The 23,118-nt window shown below is 43.4% G+C and overlaps 1 long non-coding RNA gene across 1 annotated transcript in view; it reads right to left on the reverse strand.

Moving 5' to 3' along the window:
- LOC144692375 (uncharacterized) overlaps window positions 1–23,118 on the reverse strand; it is a 130,967-nt gene that overhangs the window by 2,587 nt on the left and 105,262 nt on the right. The window contains exons 2-3 of the long non-coding RNA XR_013579312.1: window positions 18,864–18,978; window positions 8,166–8,291 (exon numbers count right to left, since the gene is read on the reverse strand). This is a non-coding gene — a long non-coding RNA (uncharacterized LOC144692375). The remainder of the gene's footprint in view (window positions 1–8,165; window positions 8,292–18,863; window positions 18,979–23,118) is intronic.

Raw genomic sequence — 23,118 nt, forward strand, 5'->3', positions numbered from 1 at the left:
CAGATCCAAGCTCTGCAGTCCTGCCACATCCAGTTGTGAATCGTGGTGCATGGTTAAACAACTCACTGAAGGAGAAGGCTCCAAAAATATCCCTCGCCTCAATGATGGAGGAGCCCAGCACATCAGTTCAAAAGATAAGGCTGAAGCATTTGCAAGAATCTTCAGCTAGAAGTGCTGAGAGGATGATCCATCTTGGCCTCATCCAGAGGTCCCCAGCATCATAGATACCAGTTTTCAGCCACCTTGATTCGCTTCAAGTGATATCAAGAAATGGCTAAAGGCACTGGATAAAGCAGAGGCTATGGGCCCTGTCACTATTCTGGCAATAGAATTGTGCTCTGGAACTTGCGGCTCCCCTGCTTCAGCCCAGCTACAACACTGGTGTCTACCCAGCAATGTGGAAAATTGCCCAGGTATGTCCTGTACACAAAAAGCAGGACAAATCCAACCCAGCAAATTACCAGTCTGTCTGTCTGTCTGCTCTCAATCATCAGCAAAGTGATGGAAGGGGTCATCAACAGTGCTATCAAGTGGCACTTGCTTCGCAATAAGCTGCACTCTGACTCTCAGTTTGGATTCTGCCAGGGCTACTCGGTTCCTGACCTCATTACAGCCTTGGTTCAAACATGGACAAGAGCTCCAGAGGTGAGGTGAGAGTTACTGCCCTTGACATCAAGGCAGCATTTGACTAAGTGTGGCATCAAGGAACCCTAGCAAAACTGGTGTCAATGGAAATGAGAGGGAAAGCTCTCCACTGGTTGGAGTCATACCTAGCACAAAGGAAGATCGTTGTGGCTGTTGGAAGTCAATCATCTCAGTTCCAGGACATCACTGCAGGTGTTCCTCAGGGTAGTGTTCTTGGCCCAACCATCTTCAGCTGCTTCATCAGTGACCTTCCTCCCATCATAAGGTCAGAAGTGGGGATGTTCGCTGATGATTGCACGATGTTCAGCACCATTGACGACTTCTCAGATACCGAAGCAGTCCATGTCCAAATGCAGCAAGACCTGGACAATATCCAGGCTTGGCTGACAAGTGACAAGTAATATTCGTGTCACACAAGTGCCAGGCAATGACCATCTCCAACAAGAGAGAATCCAACCATCGCCCCTTCAATGGCATCACCATTGCCGACTCCCCCACTATCAACATCCGGGGATTACCATTGACCAGAAACTGAACTGGACTAGCCGTATAAATACTGTGGCTACAAGAGCAGGTCAGAGGCTAGGAACCCTGTGGTGGGTAACTCACCTCCTGACTCCCCAAAGCCTGTCAACCATCTACAAGGCACAAGTCAGGAGTGTGATGGATTACTCTTGGAATGCAGTTCCAATAGCACCCAAGAATCTTGACACCATCCAGGACAAAGCAGCTCGCTTGATTGGCACCCCATCCACAAGCATTCACTTCCTCCTCCATCGACGCACAGTGGCAGCAGTGTGTACCATCTACAAGATGCAGGAGTTCACCAAGGCTTCTTAGACAGCACCTTGCAAACCCATGACCACTACCATCTAGAAGGACAAGGGCAGCAGATAGATGGGAACACCATCACCTAGAACTTCCCCTTCAAGTCACTCACCATCCTGACTTGGAAATACATCACCGTTCCTTCACTGTCGCTGGTTCAAATTCCTGGAACCCGCTCCCTAACAGCACTCTGGGTGTACCTACACCACATGTACTAAAGCAGTTCAAGAAGACAGTTCGCCACCACCTTCTCAAGGGCAATTAGGGATGGGAAGTAAATGCTGGCCTAGCCAGCCAGGCCCACATCCCGCAAATGAATTTTAAAAAAACCCTTACTCTTTGTTTTTATATTTCTAGCTAGCTTTCTCTTGTAACCTGTTTTCTCCCTCTTTTTTTTAGACAATATTTGCTGGCTTTTAAATTCTATCTAATCTTTTGACATACTATGAATATTTTCAGAATTATATGCTTTTTATTGCACTATCTTTAACTTCCTTGGTTAGCCACATGTGTATCCTTCTCCTAGAGTCTTTCTTCCTCGCTGGAATGTATCTTTGCTGAGTGTCATGAAATATCTCCTTAAATGTCTGCCATTGCACCTCTACTGTCCTACCCTTTAACCTAGTTTCTGTGTTCACTTTAGCCAGCTCTGTCTTCATACTCTTGTAATTGCATTTATTCAAGTTTAAAACAGCAGTCTTAGACCTAGTCTACTCACCCTCAAACTGAATGCGAAATTCAATCATAGTATGATCACTGCTACTGAGAGGCTCCTTCACTAAGAGGTCATTAATTAATCCTGTCTCATTACCAGGTCTAGAATAGCCTGCTCTCTGATTGGTTGTAGGACATGCTGCTCTAAGAAATTGTCCCAAAAACACTCTATGAACTCATCTTCCAGGCTACCTTTGCCAATCTGATTCATCTAATCTATATGTAGATTAAAATCACCCACGATTATTGCAGTACCTTTCTTACAAGCCACCATTACTTCTTCTTGTATACTCCATCCTACAGTGTAGTTATTGTTAGGGGACGTATAAATTAATCCCACAAATTACTTGTGCCTTGGATCTTGAGTGACAAGTGACCGTTGCTATTTCTTATCTCTATTCAAACTGATTCTACATTTTGGTCTTTAGAACTAAGGTCATCTCTCACTATTGTACTAATGTCATCCCTAATTAACAGAGCTACCCCACCACTTATCTTAGCTTCTTGTCTTTCTGAAATGTCAAGTACCCTTGAATACCCTGATCCCAGCTTTGGTCATCTTGCAACCCTGTTTCTGTATTGGCTAACAGGGCATTCTTATTTTTTTATATTTGAGCTATCAATTTATTTGTTTCGTTACAAATGCTATGAACATTCAGGTACAGAACCTTTAGTTCTGTCTTTTTACTACTTTTACAAACTCTGACCTTATCTGCTGGTGCAGCCTTAAGTTTGTATGCTCTATGCCTTCCTGCCATGCCTCATGTGATCCTTCCCCCCCACAACTATTTAGTTTAAAGCCCTCGCCACCATCTTAGTTATACGACTTGTCAGAACATTGGCTCCAGCAAGGTTCAGGTGAAGACCATCCAAAGGTGTAGCTCCCACTTTCCCCAGTACAGGTGCCAGGACCCCATGAATCAACACCCATCCTTCCCACACCAATCTTTAAGCCACGCATGTATCTCCCTATTCCTAAACCAATTTGATCGTGGCTCAGATAATAATAGAGATTATTACCTTTGAGGTTCTGCTTTTTAATTTGGTCCCTAGCTGCTCACACTCCCTAAGCAGAACCTCTTTCCTGTTTTTGTTGTTACTATTTACAGGAACTATGACAACTGCATCCTCCCCATCTCACTGCAAGTTCCTCTTCAGCTCTGAGCAGTTTCCTGAACCCTGGCACCAGACAGGCCACACAGCTGTCTGGACCCTTGCTCTATGCTACAGAGAACTATTTCTATCTCACTGACTATAATGACCACAGCTACCACTACTTTCCTATTTACTCCCCCCACTTGAATGGCTTCCTGCGCCATGCCATGGTCAGTTTACTCATCCACCCTACAGCCCCCGCTCTCATCCATGCATGCTGAAAGAAAGGTGTTGGATAATTGCAAGGGTTGAGGCTCCTCCACTTCTGTCTTCTTGATCTCCTTACCTGCCTCACTCACAATCACACCCTCCTGTCCCTGACCACTGACCAAGGGGCTCATCCTCTGCAATGATGGTGGAGCCCAGCACATCAGTGCAAATGACAAGGCTGAAGCATTTTCCACCATCTTCAGCCAAAAGTGTTAAGTAGATGATCCATCCTAGCCTCCTCCGGAAGTCTCCAGCATCATAGATGCCAGTCTTCAGCCAATTCAATTCACTCCACGTGATGTCAAGAAACAACTGAGCCACTAGATCCTGCAAAGGCTATGGGCCCTGATGACATTCCAGCAATAGTACTGAATACTTATGCTCCAGAACTTGCTGCTCCCCTAGCCAAACTGTTCCAATGAAGCTACAACACTGGCATCTACCTGGCAATGTGGAAAATTTCCGAGGTATGTCCTGTCCACAAAGAGCAGGACAAATCTAACCTGTCCAATTACTGCTCCATTGTCTACACTCGATCAGCAGCAAAGTGATGGAATGGGTCATCGAAAGTGCAATCAAGCAGCACTTACTTAGCAATAACCTGTTTGCTGATGTTCAGTTTGGGGTCAGTCAGAGCCAGTCAGTTCCTGACCTTATTACAACCTTGGTCCAAACATAGACAAAAGAGCTGAACTCACGATGACCTTGACAACTGCAGGTAGGGGATAGCCAATGGGGGCACAAGGCATCAGGTCACTGTGTACATAGCGCAAATCTCTGAGACTATCTGCCTGGACAAGCACAGTCTCCTCCGACACTGACATGCTGAAATCTGCAGGAATCTGACTCTTGGGCAGTACACCCAATATCATAAGTGGTGCCTTCCTCTCCTTCCAACCCCGTCTCTGCTCCTCTATCCTCCTCTTGACCAGGAGGATATTTTTGCTGAGGCTCCTCCTTGCCTCTCTGCACGATGTCAGAGTAGCCTAATCTCATCTCCGGTCCATGAGCTGCTGGTGGTTTGAGCAGCAGTGCTTCCTCTGCCAACCCCTGCTGCCCAGGCAGCCTGACCCCTCTCACAGGACACCAAACTCTCTCTGTTGAGAAATACATGCCTGTCAGCACCAGCAATGGAAACTCTGCCATTGGTTGAGCAGCTGAGCATGATTGTCCATCTTGTATATGAGTTGACCAGTGTCTTCATTAGCCCTAAAATGAAAGCAAAATACTGCAGATGCTGGATATCTCCATTAGCACTGATGTCTCCCCACTGGGTGCAAATACCAAATGGCGCAGTGAGACCTTATTGGGTGGTCGCAGAGATTTTTTCATTGATCCCATTGTACTTTTTTCAGCCATGGCAACTGCCACAATAAGATGTTGTGTCTCTTTCCAGAACTATAGACAGTCACAAGCCATCTGGTCACATAGGTTTCCATGGCAGTGCAGTATTTTGCCAAGAGGGCTGTGAAGTTTTCAACAGAAAGACTTTCAAGCTCTCAAGGAGGGGAAGGGCTTCAAAGAATGTAGGGGTAGGGTTATATGATAGCATTGTGGAGTTAAGGAGGCAGACTCAAGTGCAAGCCTCAGTAAGAAAAGCTGTCAAAAATCAAGTTTGAAAAATGTCTTTAAAACTAGAAATCAGTGTGTTAAGTTTAGGGATTATTCAAAGGTCTCAAAGTCCTCACCTCCATCTGAATTAAGTGACTGGAGGAGCAGCCATGTCTGTTTTATATCGGTCTAACTTTTCCAGCTATAAAAGAAGAAAATTCCCTGGGCATAGTGGCATCAGGTAAGTAATATTCCTATGCATATGGGCCCAATAATTTGGGAAAGCAGATAATCAAAGCTGCCAGAAAATCAAGGAAACTTGCAACTATTGCATGGATGGAGTGTAAGTGGCATAATATGCTAAATATGAGTTTCCTCAATCTTTTTAGTCCAATAATTACCTAAGTACTGCATATTCCAACAAAATTCACAGTACTCAATATCTGTCGTCTTCATGTCTCCTGGACAGATGGAGAGCATCAGAAGTGGAGACCTGCCAAGGTCTGTCCAGGCCAAGTACATCCAAATTTAGTGAATCAACTAACATGAGCTGTTTACATCCCCAGCATAGGCCCACTTTCTGGCAGGGCTTAGTCTCAAGAATTGGTATCTGAATCAGGGATGCATTAAGGCCTGGAGCTGCAGGTTTGGCTGTGCATTCTGGCTGCTGTTGGCATGGTGCTCAGTGCTTGGTGTTCAGGAAATGTACCCCAGCACGAATCAGAGCATCCAGGGCACAAAAGGAAAATAACTGGAGGAGCAAACTTAAAAAAAAAGAAACTTCTATTGTATGCTGTTGTATGTTGAGGAGCCTGAACTGACAGGTAAGTCTGAGGATGAGGATCGTGACAAGGGGAGCAAGTGGGGGTGATGGGGTGGCGGGGGAGGGGGGGGGGTTGAATGGGACAGGCGAGGGGTAAGGTTTAACAGGTTAAGGGTAGGTTATTAGGAGAATAGCCTTGTGGGAGGGGTACCTCCGATGGGTTCAGGAGGCCCCCAAAGAAGGTTCCCCCACACTGCCCGACACCAGCCCACTCAGCTCAAACTGTTGGGCTTCCTGCATAGCATGGCAGGTAGAATACCTGTGACAGCGGGATGAGGCTCTTAAGTGGCAATTAATTGGCCGCTTTCTCCATAGACCCAAGGGCGGCCAGGCCGCCTATTGCTTCTTCCGCCTCCTGTAAAATTTCAGACAGGTTGATGCCCTGTCTTCACACTCATTGGCAGGAGAGCGTAATATTTAGCCCTATGATTCTTTTGAGAGTAAAATTAGATTGATTAGCAATGTGCTATATGAGGACATTGCTGGAAATTTGTTTATGTATTTATTGATTTTGTATATTTGTTTTAAGGCACAAGATTCATTAGGTCAGAGGGAGTGATAGAAATTCACCCTCCCTCTTTCTCCCTTCCTTTTTATTCCAGTGAATCAAGATAATTGAAATTACAGTGCAAAAAAAACATTGTTTGCACCAGGATTTAGAACTTCACTGTACATCTGAAATACACAGACATTGTTTATGATTCTGTACATGAAATAATGACAAGATTAATACAATGAATTACTAGATGGCTTGATTACACTGGCAAATCACTGCATGACTCATATTGTCAAGAGGAAGCAATTAAGGATTTTATTTCCACCCTGTAGAATAGAGTTCTGAATGTGGTTTGTAGACAATTGCTTCATTTAGTCTCTTTCCTGGATAATGTGGTTAGACATGAGTGTTTCACTTTTGGTTGTGCTTGTCACCATAAACTTAAAGGAATAAAGTTCTAAGAATAAAATGACTGATAAATATCAGAACATGTGGTTTAATTTACAGTCATACATGTAATGTTATATCTGAAAATATTTTCATTTTTACATCCAAGTAAGTAAATTAGTTAAAATAATTACAAGTCAGCTGTAGCATCCGTGAACAAAATATATTCAAATTTAATTATGATAAACAATTTCGTAGTTTACTTTGACCACAATCAAAAATTAACAACAATCACATGTAGTGTTTGGCAGCATCGAGCAAGCTATGGGCCAAACAGCAATAATGTCCTGGGAATGGGCCAGACAGTGGCTGAGAAGTGCCATAGAAGACCATAGAGGAGGCAGCAGTGTCTGTAAGGGAAGTAGGTTTTCAGCTGGTGACAGGTCAGGGACAAGCCAGGTGGCAGCAGAGAATGGGAAAGGAGGGGTCCCAAAGGCAAACCAGCAACAGAAAAGCTCTGGGCAGCAAAGAATGCGCAACAAGAGGTTTATTGATGTTGGGAAAGACTGCAGTGCCAACACTTGTGGTGGAGTTGGCAACAGGACGCAGAGGCACTCTAATGTCATCAGCGGTGGGAGGCTGCAACTGCTATAGTTGCTGACCTAATTAACTCCCAGTTCTGCACACCTCAAATTTAAACTTTTCATCCTTTCAGTTTAAATCCCTTTATGACTTTGTTCCTTCCTATCTCTGTTGCAATGCTACAGTCTCCCAGCCTAACCACTTGGTACCTCTGACACTCATCCCTCCAGCCATCCAGACCCCTCACTCTGAAATAACTTTTTTACATTTTTCCATCTCTTCATCTCCTTTAAGATCCTCTAATCAAAAGTGATACATGCTGTTTATAGATTTGGGATAAAGTAGATTCTCTTCTTAAGCATTCTTTTCCAAATAAGTTCATTAATCTCCTCATAGCTCGACAGCATACACTTGGGACATAAAGCTATGAAGTTCTTAGATTTGATGCCCGATTTGTGCAGTTACCCGCTATCATCCTCTGTGGCAATATTAGCACCAAAGCTGATATGTGAGTTAGGGAAGTTAAAATTAGGTAAAACTCCTGAATACCATCCAGCTCTATTAGATTTGTGTTTCTGGAAATCAGGTGAAAACAGAATTAGACTCAAATAGCACTGATAAGACAACCATTTGGGTGAGGTACTGTAAGCATACTTCAGCAAGGAGCCAAAGCTTTCAGAAAAGCAGGATAGAAGGGAGAACATTGAAAAATGGATTGTTTATATTTGTATTTTGAGATAGGATAAGTTGTTGCCTTAGAAATTAAATTTTCACCTGTTTAGTACATTGTAATCTCTTCAGTCTGGAATACTTGGGACCAAGGCATTCCTGGATTTTGAATTTTCTGGATTATAGAATAACGTTAGAAAGTCTAACCGCAAGTGTGTGAACTGGATACACCTGAGATATAAAACAGTGACAAAACATTATAAATCATATATATAAATTGTTTTATTTATCCAAATACTGCATCTTCCATGATTCCAAACTACTGTACAGTACTAAAATGATGGTGATGATGTCAAGGGAACAGGTGATTCTAGGTGACCTACAATTAGCACTAGCAACAGACCTAGGTTGGGGAAAGTAGGGTAATAATTATTTACTAAACATTCAGAGACAATTTGACAACTGGGAACAATTTCCTTTCCCAGAAAAATTGGCAATGTAGTACCAATGTGAAAGACTTTAGATTTTTAATTTTAATTCTGTTACAATCATCATGGGGATCCATAAACCAAAAGCACCAACTTTACTGAATGACCCCCAAATTAAGAAATTACCAAACATTATTTCACCTTTACAACTTTTACTTTAATCCAAATCAAAATCAACATAAATTAAATGTAAATTAACAGGCAAATCACAGTATGAATTATAAATTACACGTGGAATAGCATTTAGCACAAAGGCTATCTCATGGATTTTCTAAGTGGTCCACCCCACCTGTATGGCCAACATTTTCAGCCACGAACTTCTTCCATGCTTGGATCTTCCTAGGACAGGATTCCAGTCTCTTTCCTTCAAAGACTTAGCCAATTCTCCACAGGCAGCAGTGCCCAAGTAAACATGGTCCCACCCATGCAATCTTCCACACAATTACACACTTATTTCTGGAATCCTCTCAACTCTCAGGTTTTCACCTCCTCTCTCCAACACTGCTCTTTCCTCTGTGCTGGTATCTACCATGTACACGGTCTATGTGTTTAACTTACTCTTGGTACTGCTTCCAGATCAAGGGTCACCAGGTCAAATGGACCAGTATTTCTTATGATCCAAAGATTATAATTGACCCCTTTTTGAGTGATACAAGCTCTTAAAAGTCCTTTTTAACATTTTAAACAATTACAGATTCCCAAACATTTTAAAGTAATTATGAATTTTTCTTATTGTTACTGCTTCCGGGTCAAAGGCCTTCACAGTTCTGACCTAATTAGTCACTTTTTTCCTTCTGTCATCCATTTTGTCTCTCTCCTGCAGTCTTCCCACTGAAACAGCTACCACTCTTATCTTAAGTAGAAGCAGGACCATTAGAATAACTGTAAAGACCATCATATTCACTATTTCGTCATTTGTTGCAGCGCTGCAAGTGGTGAGTCTGTGAGTTGTGTGGGCCTGCTCAAAAAAAATTCCATACAAATGGTGTTTCCAGATTTCAGATTTCTGAGCTGGAGAGGTAACAGTGTAGTTAAAATACAGTCACAACCAACTGAATAATCTCTTCATTTTTATAGTAAAGAGGTCTTTGTTGATGGTTGTTCAAATGGTGTGATTTTAAGTACTTCAATATGGCACTGAATACAATTTACTTCAGCTGTATTATATTGTAATAGCACAACTGAAGTATATTCAAGTATACCCTGTACATATGGTCCTTAGCAATGGGCCTATTAGCACAACAGGAACTAAGAATCATTCCAAAATACACTCACTTACATCAGCCCCAGATAAACATTCATTGTTTCTACTTTGTAAAATTTTCACTGATCCTGAAATATCATCTTAATTGATCATATCTTTTGGAACTGAAGCTATTTAAACTGTTTACTCCTGCTCCAAATTCATATATTCCTATAAGAAAGGGGGTGAAAGGTTAAATAGAAACATAGAAAATAGGAGCAGGAGTAGGCCTTTCGAGCCTGCTCCGCCATTCAGTATGATCATGGCTGATCCTCTATCTCAACGCCAGGGGATATTCAGAATGCAGAGGAGAAAAACTGGCAATGGCAAGTAATGAAGTATCAACTGATGACGAGGATATATCAGACAGTAGTATGAAGGTATATAGAATACTTGGAGAGTTTGATAGAATTAGAGTAATTATTAGATGGGATCAGAATAAAGGAGAAAGTAAAAAAGCCTAAATCAGGGCTAATGTGCATGTATGCGAATCCACGGAGCATGACTAATAAAATTGGTGAACTGCAGGCTCAGGTTGACAAATGGAATTATGATATTACTGCAATAACAGAGACCTGGCTCAAAGGAGGGCAAGATTGGGCGTTAAATATTCCTGGGTACAAGGTATTTAGGAGAGACAGGAAAGGAAGAAAAGGGCAGGGAGTGGTAATATTGATTAAAGATGGCATTACAGTACTGGAGAGAGAGGGTGTTCCAGAGGGGTCAAGGATGGAATCTCTCTGGCTAGAGGTAAGGAATGAAAAAGGTGCAATGACATTGGTGTGGTATACAGACCACCAGCTAGTGAGAGGGATGTGGAGAAGCCAATTTGCAAAGAAATTACAGAGAGGTGCAAGAATTATGGAGTAATCATAATGGGGGACTTCAATTATCCAAATATAGACTGGGATAGGAATAGTACAAAGGGACAAGAGGGCCGAAAGTTCCTGGAATGTGTCCAAGATAATTTTCTGCAACAGTATGATTCCAGTCCAACAAGAGGACATTCACTTTTGAACCTGGTTCTGGGGAATGAGTTGGCCCAAGTGGATCAAATGTCAGTGGGAGAGCCTCTAGGTGACAGTGATCATTGTATCATAAGATTTAGGTTAATCATGGAAAAGAACAGGGAACAATCCAGAGCAGGGATAATTAATTGGGGGAAAGCCAACTTCAATGGGATGTGAATGCATTTGAGTTGGAATCAAATGTTGGTGGAAAAGACTGTGGCTGAACAAATGGGCCACCTTCAAAGAAAAAGTATTGCAAGCAATGCCAAGGTATATTCCCTGGAAGGGGAAAAGTAGGACAAATAAATCCAGAGTGCCCTGGATGATGAGAGAGATAGAGGTAAAGATGAAAAGGAAGAAGTGCATGTACGATAGATGTCAGGTAGAAAATTCAATAGAGATTCATGCTGAATACAGAGGGACCAGAGGGGAAGTGAATAAATTAATAAGAAAAACAAGGAGAAAAAATGAAAAGAAGCTGGCAACGAACATTAAAGGGAGTCCCAAGGTCTTCTATAAGCATGTAAATAATAAAAGGGTAGTTAAAGAGTAGGGCCAAATAGGGACAAAAAAGGGGTCTTGCATGTGGAGGCAGGATAACCAGAGGAGGTGTTGAATGGGTACTTTGCATCTGTCTTTACAAAGGAAGAAGATGCTACCCAGGCTGAGCTGAGAGAGGAGGTAACTGGTACATGAAGAGAACTTACAATTGAGAGGAAGGAGGTGTTAGAAAGGCTATCTTTACTTAAAATAGATAAGATACCAGGAGTGGATGAGATGCATTCAAGGGTACTGAGGGAAGTAAGAGTGGAAATTGCAGAAGCACTAGTGATAATCATCCAGTCTTCCTGAGACACAGGGGAGGTGCCAGGGGACTGGAGAATTGCGAACGTTACACCCTTGTTCAAAAAGGGATGCAAGGATAAAGCTGGCAACTACAGGCCAGTCAGTTTGACCTTAGTGGTAGGGAAACTTCTGGAAACTAAAGTATGGGATAAAGTCAATAGTCACTTAGACAAGTGCAGGATAATTAAGGAAAGCCAGCATGGATTCATTAAGGGAAATCATTTTTAAGTAACACTGTTGATGTGGTGTATATGGATTTTCAAAAGGCATTTAATATAGTGCCACACAATAGACTTGTGAGCAAAATTCTAGGTCATGGAATAAAAGGGAAAGTAGGCACAAAATGAATCACCTGACACTTCTCAGCATTGAACTTCATCTGCCACCTATCTGCCCACTCCATCAACTTGTCTATGTCGTTTTGAAGTTGTTATGACATTCTATACTGTCCTCCTCACAGTTTGCAATGCTTCCAAGTTTTGTATCATCTGCAAACTTTGAAACTGTCCCCTGCACACCAAGATCAAGATCATTAATATACATCAGGAAAAACATGGGTCCTAATGTTGACCCCTGGGGAACTCCATTACAAACCTTCCTCCAGCCTGAAAAATATCAATTGACTATTCCCCTCTGTTTCCTATTACTCAGCCAATTTTGTATCCACGTTGCCACTATCCCTTTTATTCCATGAGCTATAACTTTTCTCACAAGTCTGTTGTGTGGCATGGTATCAAATGCCTTTTGAAAGTCCATGTACACCACATCAACAGCATTATCCCTATCAACCCTCTCTGTTACCTCTTCAAAAAACTCCAGCAAGTTAGTTAAATACGATTTCCTCTTTATAAATCCATGCTAGCTCTTCCTAATCAATCCACATTTTTCCATGTGACTACTAATTCTATCCTGAATAATTTTCTCTCGAAGCTTCCCAACCTCTGAAGTTAAACTGAGTGGTCTATAATTGCTGGACTTTCCTTACAACCTTTTTTTGAACAGGGGCGTAATGTGTAGCTGAGCCACTCGTGGTGCCACGGACTTAAACTTGCTGCATTCCCCTGAGAAACCATCTCTCCCAGTTGTATCGAAAACAGAAAACCTGTTAGAGAGGAGATGGACCCAGGGAGCTCCTGCATTAGCTGCCTAGTGCTTTTACTCTGCCTGGCAGTTGCCCATTCCCTTTCTGCTTGTGTACTCTCTACTTGTGGTGTGTTACTGTACATGCTATCCACGAAGATCTTGTGGATGTTCCACAGGACTCCAGCCACAGTTCCAGCTCCGAAATGCGGATTTTGAGCAGCTGCAGCTGGAAACATTTCCTGCACACGTGGTCACCCTGGACACTGGAAGTGTCCCTGATTCACATTGCATAAGAGGAACATTCCATATGGCCGAGCTGCCCTGCTATGACTCACCCTTAAATTACTCCCCTAACTTTCCTTTCCTCTAGTTTAAGGAATATTAATTATATACTAGGGACCTTACTTCTTATACTTAAACACTACTTACCTAAACTAAAAACCAATTTTTACTTTAAAGACTGGACAGTAGAAATACTCATCAGCTCCACTAGCACTGGCTCCGGATCCCACTCTGGTCTCGGGCCTGGTTCTCTTGCACTTTCAGCCTGCCGCTCCTCTTGCGTTATCAAATGCCAAAACAAAGGAGCACCTCTTTCCCTTCCTCCTCTAACTCCTTTAATCACCCTACTCCCTGCACTCTATTCTAAGCTACACTTAAGTGCTAAATCGCACTAAGTTGGCTGGCTTCATATGCTCCTAAGACAAAGGCTAGCTGGCCCAATTACAGAGGAACCAGTTTCGGCTACTTCTTTAATTAACTAAGCCCAACCGCTCACTCAGTGACCTTGTTAAAACCTTGCTTAAGGCTGGGAACTTTAGAATTTAAACTGCTGTGGATTTCAGTTAAATGCTAACTACAAACAAAATTAGATTTTTACAATTAGATTTTTAAAAAATTAAGTCTCTCTACTAGGTTATCAGGTGTGTATGGGATGTGGAGCTGAGGTTACAATCAAATCAGCCATGATCTTATTGAGTGGTGGAGCAGGCTTGAGGGGCCGAGTGTCCTACTCCTGCTGCTAATTCGTATGTTTGTATAAACCAATTTAAATTATTTCCGCTTCCCATTCCTGATTTTATATCACTGATTTCTGTGATAAGGTCTCAGGCATGAAATGTCAATGAATATTTGTCAGGGCACATTAACGTCCTTTGTCAAAGGGCCCGGTATCACACAAAATTTAGGCTCACAGATAAAGAATGGCCTGGCCAGTTGGGCAAGCCCACGTCGAACTGTACCCCAAGAATGACCCAGCACTTTTAGAAGAGGAGGGGAGAAAATTAGAGAATCAAAGAACCATTTAAAAAATGCTGTTGTTAACATGACCATTTAACTGCTGGTGGAAGACTCCATTGGAGCCTCAACTAGTAAAACAATAATAGGTGCATAGAGCAGGAAGAGTTGAATTTTGTGGAAGATGCCATCAAAGCCTCACGGCAGGGCATGAAGAAGATGTAGAAAAACTTCAAGAAGCTTCTGCAGATCTTCACAAGTTTGGCTATTTAGTCTTTAGGCATAGGCAGTACCTGAGTATCATATAACTGTAATACTTTATGGTTATATCTCGCTGAATGCAGTTGTTAAATTTGGTCCCTATATTTTCTGCAGACTCTGCTTAATAATATGCAGGATGATATGGGAATGATAGTGTCTGGTGTCAGTGAAGAGTATGATCTGGTTTACAGATTAGATCAAGCAGAGCATTTACTTTATGGCCAGAATTTTGTGGCTCCGTCATGGCAGGGATGGGGCTATAAAATGCGGCGAGCCATTCTAAACTCCAGGCTGGTAAATTTCTGCCCTATGGCTTCAGTCAGTTGTTGCAAGTTTTTATTTTGAGAATTTCTGAAAAAAGAGACATGCCTAAGCTTTTTGTCTTGCACTCATCAGGACACTCGCAAGAATACCAGTATAAAAAGGGGAAGACAATTTATATGTGAAGAGAGTGCTAATTTTTTGGCAAGTGGTGATGCCATGGTGAATGCACCAGTGATGTTGACTGACAGTTAACTGCCACGTATTGTTTGAAATTTAAACCAGGCAGCTTGACCTTGATTGGTCAAGGCATTGTCCTGAGGAATGAGGCAGCGAATGGCTGTCACTTATTTGTTTAGCTGGAACAGGTGCAATGTGTGTACATGTTCTTTCTGTCTGCAAAGAACAGGGCCCTGTGTATTAATATATGTAGCTTCCTGTACATGCAAATGCGCCACACTGCAAGCCCAATTGATAATCTTAAATTCGTTGTCAGCGTAATTCTTAGCAAACTGAGGATTATTTAGTAAATGTTGTCCAATCGTGGAATCACATCTAATGTTGGACACTGTGTTTTGAGTTTTGTAAGCATGGGCTGGTTGGGTACAGCCTGTACCCTGCCTGTAGCAAACAATGGCTGGGACATGCAGTTTGATACAATCTGCCAGTCTTTGGGATGTACGGCCTACATACCTAGCATCACACTGGCACTGAAATTCATATACCACATTACTCAGGATGCATCAAAGACATCCTGCAAGATAATGGCTACCCTGGTCAGATCATTTCGTACTGAAAAGTGCCCGGTCTATCTCAGATTACCCTGGAAGGGCAAATTATCTAAAAAATTTGAACAATAGGTGAAGCTAGCTGTTTCACGCTGCTACTTTGCAGTAGCAACACAAGTGGTATTCACCACAAACAGGATACTACTATCAAGCCAAAAAGACATTCTGCCTATCACACAAATGAGTAATGTGGCATATGAATTTCAGTGCCAGTGTGATGCTAGGTATGTAAGCTGTACGTCCCGAAGACTGGCAGAGTGTATCAAACAACATGCCCCAGCTGCTGTTCACAATGGGCAGGGTACAGACCGTACCCAACCAGCCTGTACCTGCAAAACTCAAAATACAGTGTCCAACATTTGATGTGATTCCACGATTGGACAGCATTTATTAAATAATCCTCAATATGCTAAGTGTTAGGAAATAGAGATAGTTTAAGTAAGTTATATTGGTATTTATGGGTGTTAGGAATGAGTTTTAGCTTTAATGTTTAAGTTTGATTTGTATTTCTGTATCTGTGTGTTAAGAAAATGTCAAGTTGAGTTGCAAGTCCCAAGCTAAAAGAGAAAGTCTCCAAATCCAGGGGAGTGGAACAGGAGAAAGTCCCAAGCAGACCTTCTAGACAAAGGAAGCACAGGAACTTGGAAAATGTCCTGTTAAGTGGAGTTAAGAGTGAGAAACAGAGAAAGGCTCCAAGCTTAAAGCTTAATGAGATAAAGGCTTGTGAGAAGCCAGAAGGTCCAAAGAGACAACTGAAGGCCCGAAACTCTTTGCTATGGGTGTGTGAAGTAGCGGTGGGCTGTTGACAGCTGAGTTGGCAAGAGAGAATGCATGGAAGATAGCTTGAATGCATATGGTGACCCAGGGGAGAGGAATATCAGAAGTAGAATCGAAACCCTGGGGGTGGATCTTTGCGGAAGGCGTCTGAGAGAAGGTGTCGGTTTGGGAGAAGATTCCAATGTGAGTTCTTGGAGAGTGGAAACTGGAAACCCTCACGTGAAAGACAGAGTTCAGTGAGACTGGTTGGCTCATGGTGTGACAAGCATCTGGGTGGAGTTGAGGGGAGACCCATAGCATCTGCCTGGAGTGGCATCGGTCACTTGGCTTCAGAGTGTGCCTGACCACAGATCGCCTATTGGTTTACATGGACTGTGTACTTACTGTGGACATTAGACTATAAGACAGCTTTTGTAACTTGTGTTACCCTTACAAATCTGTATATATCTGTAAAGGTATAGTTGTGGGTAAAGGAGAATTGTAATATAGTTCATCTTTTCTTGTTAAATAAATGTTTTATTTTATTAAAAGTTCATTAGCTGACTTTGGTGACTCTGTTCAGAAGCCACTCTCCACGTATCTAAACAAACAAATAAAAGTTACGACCTATCAAGCCAGGTTCCACCCTGGGATCAGGCTTGTCCAGTTGTAACACCAGCTGGGATCATAAAACTAGGAATTATGCTGACAACCAATTTAAGATTGTCAGTCTGACTCGCAGTGTGGTGCATTTGAGTGCACTGGAAGCTACATATATTAATACACAGGGCTCTGTTCTTTGCAGACAGAAAGAACATGTACATACATTGTACCTGTTTCAGCTAAACAAAATAAGCAACAGCCATTCGCTGCCTCATTCCTCAGGGCAATGCCTAAACCAATCAGGGTCAAGCTGCCTGGTTTAAATTTCAAACAATGCTTGGCAGTAAACTGTCAATCACCATCACTAATGCATTCTCCATGGCAACACCACTTGCCAGCCAATTAGCACTCTCTTCACATACGGTATAAATTGTTTTCCCCTTATATTGGTATTCTTGCAAGTGTTCTGATGAGTGCAAGATGAAAAGCTTAGACATGTCTCTTTTTTTTATTCATTCATGGCATCTGGGCGTCACTGGCTAGGTCAGCATTTTTTGCCCATCCTAAACTGCCTTTGAGAAGGTGGTGGTGAACTAACTTCTTGAACCATTGCAGCCCATGTGGTAAGGTACACCCACAGTGCCGTTAGGGAGGGAGTTCCAAGATTTTGACCCAAATACAATAAAGGAAATGGGGAAATATTTCAAAGTCAGGATGGTGAGTGGCTTGGAGGGGAACTTCCAGGTGGTGGTGTTCCCTTGTGTCTGCTACCCTTGTCCTTCTCGATGGTAGTGGTCGTGGGTTTGGAAGTTGCTGTCTAAGGAACCTTGGTGAGTTCCTGCAGTGCATCTTGTAGATGGTACACACTGCTGCCACTGTGCATCAGTGTTGGAGGGAGTGAATGTTAGTGGATGGGGTGCCAGTCAGGCAGGCTGCTTTGTCTTGGATGGTGTCAAGCTTCTTGAGTGTTGTGGGAGCTGCATTCATCCAGGCAAGTGGAGAGTATTTCATCACACTCCTGGCTTGTGCCTTGTAGATGGTGGACAGGCTTTGGGGAGTCAAGAGGTGAGTTAACTCGCCACAGGATTCCTAGCCTCTGACTTACTCTTGTAGACACAGTATTTATATGGCTAGTCCAGTTCAGTTTCTGGTCAATGGTAACCCCCCAGGATGTTGATCGTAGATAATTCAGTGATGGTAATGCCACCGAATGTCATGGGACGATGGCTAGATTCTCTCTTGTTGAAGATAGTCATTGCCTGGCACTTGTATAGCGCAAATGTTACTTGCCATTTGTCAGCCCAAGCCTGGATATTGCCCAAGTCTTGCTGCATTTGAACATGGGCTGCTTCAGTGTTTAAGGAGTTGCGAATGGTGCTGAACATTATGGGTAGAATTTTTCCACAGGCGGAATGAGGTTTCCAATGCTTTCTAAAAAAACAATTAAAATGTTTTAACATCCTTTTTAACATGTCCCCCTTCATGTGACTGAGTCACATGTGGGGACATGTTTATCTCATATATGTAAAATCTTTTTTTTTCAGTTCCAAATCTTGACAGCACTGTGTGTTTAGGGAACTGTCACTGAGCGCTCACCTGCGCATGTGCACACTTCAGCGCTTGCGCTCCTCCCACCCCCACCCCAGCATTGCTGAGGTTATCAGCGCACATTAATTGGCCAGCCAGCATGAAATCGCAGTCGGGGCCCGATCACAGGCGACAGGCCATCGCACGGCTGCTCCCGGGCCTACCCACCCGCATCCACCCAACGAGGGGAAAATCCTCCCCTATGTAATTATCAGTGAACATCCCCACTTCTGACCTTATGATGGAAAGAAGGTTTTTGATGGAGCAGCTGAAGATGGTTGGGCCTAGGAAACTATCCTGAGGAACTTCTGCAGTGATGTCCTGAAACTGAGATGATTGACTTCTAACAACTACAAACATCTTCCTTTGTGCTAGATATGACTCCAACTAGTAGAAATTTTCCCCCGCTTCCTATTGACTCTAGCTGCACACTTATAAATCAGGGGACTGTTTAAAACTATCCAGTTGCTTCCAACACAGGTTACACTTTTAAAATAACAGAACAGAGCATTGTGTTTGATGGTTAACTGTATTAATAGCACATGTTTTTTTAAATTGAATGGCTGGTTGGTGGAGACAAGCACCATTTTAAACTACAACATGTGACTAAATCATTTCAGCATTGAAGCAACCTGTTTAACCTCGTTTAAGTTTCACCGACTAATGGAATTCAAAATCTTCTGCTCTAGTTCTTCGAGGATGGACTTGTAGTTAAGATGATAGTTTCCTCCCGTGGTTGCCATTCTTGTTGGTATTCTGAGAAAAACCAGAAACAATAAAGGGAGATGAAAGGAATGGCTTTGCTGGGAAAGTTCCAAATATAAACAAATAATTCAGGGAGCTGGAGAAGCAAGGTTCTTTTGAAGCAACTAATGATATCTAAAGATCTTATTTTCATGTTCGCTGCACAACAGTGAAGTTGTTATGTGGGAGTGGCATATTTACTGACCCTCTACTGGAAATGCCTTGCCTGTTGACATCTTGTTACTCAGTTGTTAGCACTTTTGCCTCTGAGCAAGAAGCTCTGGGTTCAAGCCCCACTCCAGGACTTATTGGCCATGGAGGGAGTGTTCATGATGTGGTTCAAGGAGGCTGATAATCAGCCTGCTAATTCTTCCAACACTTCCCCAAAGAGAAAGAATGTGCTGGAAGGTATGAAACAAACAAACTGCGGTGGCTACAAAGCAATTTCAAAAAACAGAGTGCATGCTTTTACCTCAAGATTCAGTGACATGAGATAAACTTGGAACACAAAAACTGTTTGCTGGTATGGATATGGGATTCAGATTGACCTTGGCAGTTTCTGTCAGAATTTCAGTAATGGAGTGATGTTCTTAGCATTTGATAGCTGTGATCAAGTTTTTCGGAGAGTGCTGGCTCATAATCCATGGTCAAGATCTGCCATTAGGTTTGTCAGATAATGGAGACAATTTGGGGACTTTGGAGTTCATTGCTCAATTTGATCTGTTTTTGGTTCAATACATGACTAAAGTCAGTACAGGGTAAAAGTGGTCCTGTAACTGTCATCAAGTATTAATGACAAATTGATAGACCTGATGGCACAGTGAGTTAAAAACAAAATACATAGCGAGTTGCAACATACAATTATTTTTCAATGATTATCGACTCAATGTCAGTTGTATTGCATGTGTCTCAGCTGATCTTCATATTCAGAATTCCCAATTCAGAGAGGAAAATGTTGAATAATTAATTGGATTTGAGTCAGTGACAAACTGCGAACAAAAATGTACATTTTCCGAATGGCAACGATTAAAGAAAAGAGGTGAGATCAACAGATGCATCAGTGATCGTGTCCGTGTAACTATCAGATTATCATAAAAACCCATTTGATTCACTAGTGTCTTTTAGAGAATGCAATGCCATCCTTACCTGGTCTGGCCTGTCTGTGATTCCAGACCCATAGTGGGGAGGTGGTGGCGTAGTGGTATTGTCACTGGACTTGTAATCCAAAGACCCAGGGTAATGCTCTGGGGGAACCTGAGTTCGAATCCCACCATGGCAGATGGTGTAATTTGAATTCAATAAAAATCTAGAATTATAAGTCTAACGATGACCGTGAAACCATTGTCCCGCTTTAGGGAAGGCAATCTGTCGTCCTGGCCCACGTGTCACTCCAAACCCACAGCAAGCCATTCAGTTGAAACAAACCACTACAACATCACAAAAAAGGAATGAAACCGGGCGGACCAACCGGAAACGACAACGGTAATTGCAATCTTGTCGGCCCTGCAAAGTCCTCCTTACTAACACCTGGGGGCTAGTGCCAAAACTGTGAGAGCTGTCTCACAGACTAGTCAAGCAACAGGCAGAGTGGTACAATTAGGAGGGAATTGCCCTGGGAGTCCGCAGCATCGACTCTAGACCCCATGAAATTTCATGGCAACAGGCCAAACGTGGGCAAGGAAACCTCTTGCTGATTACCACGTACCGCCCTCCCTCAGCTGTTGAACATCACTTGGAGGAAGCACTGAGGGTTGCAAGGGTGCAGAATGTACTCTGGGCGGGGGACTTCAATGTCCATCACCAAGAGTGGCTCGGTAGCACCACTGCTGGCTGAGTCCTAAATGACATAGCTGCTAGACTGGGTCTGCGGCAGGTGGTGAGGGAAAAACATACTTGACCTCATCCTCACCAACCTGCCTGCGCAGATGCATCTGTCCATGACAGTATCGGTAGGAGTGACCACCGCACAGTCACTGTGGAGACGAAGTCCCGGCTTCACGTTGAGGACAACCTCCACCGTGTTGTGTGGCACTACCACCATGCTAAATGAAATTTTGATCAGATCTAGCAACTCAAACTGGGCATCCGTGAGGCGCTGTAGGCCATCAGCAGCAGCAGAATTGTACTCAAACACAATCTGTAACCTCATGGCCTGGCATATCCCCCACTCTACCATTACCATCAAGCCAGGGGATCAACCCTGGTTCAATGAAGAGTGCAGGAGGACATGCCAGGAGCATACCAGGCAAACCTAAAAATGAGGTGTCAACCTGGTGAAACTATAACACAGGACTACTTGCGCACCAAACAGCATAAGCAACAAGTGATAGATGGAGCTAAGCGATCCCACAACCAACGGATCAGATCTCTGCTGTGCAGTCCTGCCACATCCAGTCGTGAATGGTAGTGGACAATTAAACAACTGACTAGAGGAGGAGGCTCCACAAATATCCCTATCCTCAATGATGGAGGATCCCAGCACAGCAGTGCAAAAGTTAAGGCTGAAGCATTCGTAACAATCTTCAGCCAGAAGTGCTGAGTGGATGATTCATCTCGGCCTCCTCCGGAGGTCCCCAGCATCACAGATGCCTGTCTTCAGCCAATTCGATTCACTCCAATTGATATCAAGAAACGGCTGAAGGCACTGGATATTGCAAAGGCTATGGGCCCTGACAATATTCCGGCAATGGTACTGAAGACTTGTGCTCCGGAACTTGCTGTGCCCTTGGCCAAGTTGTTCCAGTACAGCTACAAAACTGGCATCTACCCGGCTTTGTGGAAAATTGCCCAGGTATGTCCTGTACACAAAAAGGAGGACAAATCCAACCCGGCCAATTACTGTCCCATCAGTCTACTCTCGATCATCAGTAAAGTAATGGAAGGGTCATCAACAGTGCTATCAAGCGGCACTTGCTTAGCAATAACCTGCTTACTGATGCCCAGTTTGGGTTCCGCCGGGGCCTCTAAGCTCCTGACCTCATTACAGCCTTGGTTCAAACATGAACAAAAGAGCTGAACTCCTGAGGTGAGGTGAGAGTTACTGCCCTTGACATCAAGGCAGCATTAGACCGAGTGTGCCATCAAGGAGCCCCAGCAAAACTGGAGTCAATGGAAATCAGGGGGAAAACTCTCCACCGGTTGGAATCATACCTAGCACAAAGGAAGATGGTTGTGGTTGTTGGAGGTCAGTCATCTCAGGTCCAGGACATCACTGCAGGAGTTCCTCAGGGTAGTGTCCTAGGCTCAACCATCTTTAGCTGCTTCATCAATGACCTTCCTTCCATCATAAGATCAGAAGTGGGGATGTTCGCTGATGTTTGCGCAATGTTCAGCAACATTCGCAACTCCTCAGATACTGAAGCAGTCCATGTCCAAATGCAGCAAGACCTGGACAATATCCAGCTTGGGCTGACAAGTGACAAGTAACATTTGCACCACACAAGTGTCAGGTAATGACCATCTCCAACAAGAGAGAATCCAACCATTGCCCCTTGATGTTCATCACTGAATCCCCCACTATCAACATCCTGGGGGTTACCATTGACCAGAAACTGAACTGGACTAGCCATATAAATACTGTGGCTACAAGAGCGGGTCAGAGGCTAGGAATCATGCGACGAATAACTCACCCCCAACTCCTCAAAGCCTGTCCACCATCTACAAGTCACAAGTCAGGAATGTGATGGAATAGTCCTCACTTGCCTGGACGAGTGCAGCTCCCACAACACTGAAGAAGCTGGACACCATCCAGGACAAAGCAGTCTGCTTGATTGGCACCCCATCCACCAGCATTCACTCTCTCCACCACCGACGCACAGTAGCAGCACTGTGTACCATCTACAAGATGCACTGCAGGAATTCACCAAGGCTCCTTAGACATCATCTCCCTGACCCACAACCATTACCACCTACAAGGACAAGGGCAGCAGATAGATGGGAACGCCACAACCTGGAGGTTCCCCTCCAAGTAACTCACCATCCTGACTTGGAAATATATCATCATTCCTTTACTGTTGCTGGGTCAAACCCTGGAACTCCCTTCCTAACAGCACTGTGGGTGTACCTATACCACATGGACTGCAGCGGTTCAAAAAGGCAGCTCACCACCACCTTCTCAAGGGCAACTAGTGATGGGCAATAAATTCTGGCCCA

Source organism: Cetorhinus maximus, chromosome 17, assembly GCF_964194155.1.
Source record: "Cetorhinus maximus chromosome 17, sCetMax3.hap1.1, whole genome shotgun sequence".
Classification (NCBI taxonomy): domain Eukaryota; kingdom Metazoa; phylum Chordata; class Chondrichthyes; order Lamniformes; family Cetorhinidae; genus Cetorhinus; species Cetorhinus maximus.